Here is a 3957-nt window from a genome sequence, read left to right on the forward strand (position 1 = left end):
CCCGAGCTGCAGAGCGAGTGGACCTTAGGGTCTCGTGGGGGAGGGGCCCTCCGGTCCAGCAGAACCACGCGATCATATGTATCTCATACTAAATCCTCCCAGAAATCCTATGAGGCGGGCATTTTTCCATTTCACAGAGGTGCGGACTCCGCTTGCCAGTTCCCCAAAGTCACCTAGGTAATCACAGGTGGATTATTTTCAGACTGCCTCCCGGGCCCGATGCAAATCCTAAACTTTCTGAGACTGTGGTTGCCATTTTTCAACAAACCTTTACAAATACCCAACATGTGTCCTTACAACTGATAATTAATTATATGTTTACCTTTTTGTCTCTTTCTCCCAACGGCTTCTGTGAAGGCTGGGCTCGTGCCTGCCTTGCTCACCCTTCTATTTTCAACTCCCGGCACTTACTACTTGTTCAATAAATACTTGTGGAGGAAGAGTAGTCCAAGCATAGAAAACAGCTGGTGCAAAGAACGGGAGGCTTGAAAAAACATATGGCGCTTTGGGGAAGCAGCGAGTAATTTCATTTGGAGGAAGTGCCAAGAGACTAAAATGGCAGGCAGAAGCCAGGTCACAAAAAATCGAATGCCAAGTTAAACAGACCTCACCCTGCGGGTAAGCAGCCAGTGGAAATGTTTCAGCAGGGGCATAAGATGATCACTCTGACTGCAGCATGAATAATGGATTGAAGGGGTAAGATGAGCAGGCTCTGTAGGAAGCTAGTGCACTGGTCCAGGTGAGAGATAAAGAGGCAGGTAGCATCAGGAGTGGAAAAGACAGGACTCGGTGACTGGTTTGACAGACCGGAGAAGGAGGTTTTAGGGGACGGAAGGTGAATGGTTTTGCTTAAGTGGTCCACCCACCTCAGAGAAAGAGATGTACAGGTACTGTGTCATTGATCTCAAGATAAATATTTTTCGTCTTTAACATCCCAGAAAGCCAGATGCATTGTATAATGGGTAGATGTGACATAGATGGACAATTTTTTCTTCTTTCTTAGTGGAACATAATGATGGAGTTAACATTTGATGACATCTTATATATGATGATATATCATAGATCCCAAATCCTCCCCCCCCCCGCCCCCCAACACAGTCTCTCCAATCTTGAATGGAGATTTCCCACCTCTTTTCTAGAGGCGCAAGAAAAGCCTCTGGTGAGGACTTTTGCCTGGAGTGCTCTCCCTGCGGTTTAGATCTTGTTTAAATTTTTAGACATATAACCCTCACAACACCCCATCAGCAGGCAAGATGAGAGTCATTATGCCTGCGTTATTTTTCAAACTTCGAAAAACATAAAGCAACACGTTCTCATTGTAGAAAAATTGGAGAATTCCTAAAAGTAAAGAGAAGAGGCAAATCACTAAAAATTGCTGGAGATATTATAACTTCCTAGTTCCTTTTTTGTTAAGCATGCATGTACATATGTGTGTCTTAATTTTTAGGGCTTTTTAAATTTTATTTTATTTATTTATTTATTTATTTATTTATTTATTTATTTATCTTAACGTTTTATTTATTTTCGAGAGACAGAGCATGAGTAGGGGGGCGGGCAGAGAAAGAGGGAGACACAGAATCTGAAGCAGGCTCCAGGCTCTGAGCTGTCAGCCCAGAACCCGACACGGGTCTGGAACCCACGAACTGTGAGATCATAATGTGAGCCAAAATCAGATGTTTAACCGAGTGAGCTACCTGGGTATCCCATTTTTAGACTTTTTAAAAATGTTTATTTTTGAGAGAGAAAGGAAGAGTGGGGGAGGGACAGAGAGAGAGAGGGAGACAGAGGATCTGAAGCAGGCTCTGAGTTGAGAGTGGAGAGCCCAATGCAGAGCTCAAACCCACAAATCTTCAGATCGTGACCTGAGCTGAAGTTGGACACCTAATCACCCTAGCCACCTAGGCGTCCCTTAATTTTTAGGTTGTTTTTTTTTTTTAAGTTTATTTATTTATTTTAAGAGACAGAGAAAATGCAGGTCAGGGAGGAACAGAAAGAGAGGAAGGCAAAAATCCCAAGCAGGCTCCACACTGTTAGCTCAGAGCCCGATGCAGGTCTCAAACCCATGAAACTGAGAGATCATGACCTGAGCCAAAACCAAGAGTTGGACACTCAACTGACTGAGCCACGTAGGCACCCCTCTCCATTTTTAGTTTTTAGTTTATTTTTTAATTTGAAAAAATAATGCATGTATAAGTTAAGAAAAAAAACTTTTCATGCTGGGTATATACAAAGAAAAATTTCCCTCCTGTATCAGATCTTCCAGGCTGTCTCCTCATTAACAATTAGTGTTGAACTTCATTGAGTTCATATAGATTCTTTTTTTTTTTTTTCTTAAATTTTTTTTCAACGTTTTTTATTTATTTTTGGGACAGAGAGAGACAGAGCATGAACGGGGGAGGGGCAGAGAGAGAGGGAGACACAGAATCGGAAACAGGCTCCAGGCTCCGAGCCATCGGCCCAGAGCCTGACGCGGGGCTCGAACTCACGGACCGTGAGATCGTGACCTGGCTGAAGTCGGACGCTTAACCGACTGCGCCACCCAGGCGCCCCTAGATTCTTTTAATAGATTTATTTATTTTTTATTTTTTAATATTTATTTATTTTTGAGAGAGAGAGGGAGAGAGAGAGAGAGAGCATGAGTAGGGGAGGGGCACAAAGCGAGGGAGACACAGAATCTGAAGCAGGGTCCAGGCTCTGAGCTGTCAGCCCAGAGCCCGATGTGCGTGTGGAACCCATGAACTGCAAGCTCATGACGTGAGCCAAAATCAGATGCTTAACCGACTGAGCCACCCAGGCATCCCCTTAACAGCTTGATTGAGGGATAAGTTACATACCATAAAATTCACCCACTTTGAGTGTACAGTTCAATTACCTTGAGCAAATTTAATACAGTTGTGGAACAACCATTGCCATAATCCAATTTGAGAACATTTCTATCGCCACCAAATTTACTGTCACTCCGCTCTCACCTCCAGCGACAACCACGCATCTCCATAGACTTGCCTTTCTGGACATTTCATCTGCATATACCCTATGACATTTTTTGTATATGGCTTCTTTTAGTGAATGTGATATTTTCATGGTTCGTTCATATTGTAGCATTCCTTTACTGCTGAATAATGTCCCATATTTTGTTTACCATTCACCAGTTAATGGATGTTGGGGCTGCAACCAGTTTTTGTTGATTATAAATAATGCTGCTATGAACGTCTGACTCTATGGGAATATGTCTTAATTTCCATACCTAGAAATTTGCTTCATTCTTTTTTTATGAAGCTGTATAGCATTTCACTGCTCGGATGTACCATATTTTATTTTTTTATAAATTCAATTTTTTTGACAATTACTTTTTAAATGTTTATTTATTTTTGAGAGAGAGAGCATATGTGTGCAGGGGGTAGGGGAAGAGAGAGGGAGAGAGAGAATCTCAAGCAGGCTCCCTGCTGTTAGCAGGAAGCCCCACGGGTGGGTCTCCATCCCAGATCAGGACCTGAGCCGAAATCAAGAGTCAAAGGCTTAACCAGTTGAGCCACCCAGGCGCCCCACCGTATTTTCTTTTACGAGCCCCCTGCTTACAGACAATTAGGTGTCCTCCACATGCGAATTTCTTAAAAAAAAAAAAAATTTACTGACAAGGACACTGAGGTCCATTGAAGGGAAAAACGTTGTCAGAGGTCACGATGAAAGCTAAAGACTCAAGTTCCGGTCTCCCAGCTCCCATCCACGTTCTTCAACTACTCAGTCCACCATGTCCCTGCCTGCCCTGCCCGCCTCATAAAAGCCCAGAAAGCCGGCCTCTTAACCTCAGATTCCTGAATTTCTGGACGCCCTCTAGAGGCACCTGCAAACCGCTCGGCCTCGCTCCGCCACACCTCCGGCCAGCAGGGGGCACTGCGGCGATCTCGAAAGCACGGTGCTCTCCTTGTGAGGCTCCCTTTTCTTCGAGTCCCAGAGGCA

This window comes from Neofelis nebulosa, chromosome 2, assembly GCF_028018385.1.
Source record: "Neofelis nebulosa isolate mNeoNeb1 chromosome 2, mNeoNeb1.pri, whole genome shotgun sequence".
NCBI lineage: Eukaryota > Metazoa > Chordata > Mammalia > Carnivora > Felidae > Neofelis > Neofelis nebulosa.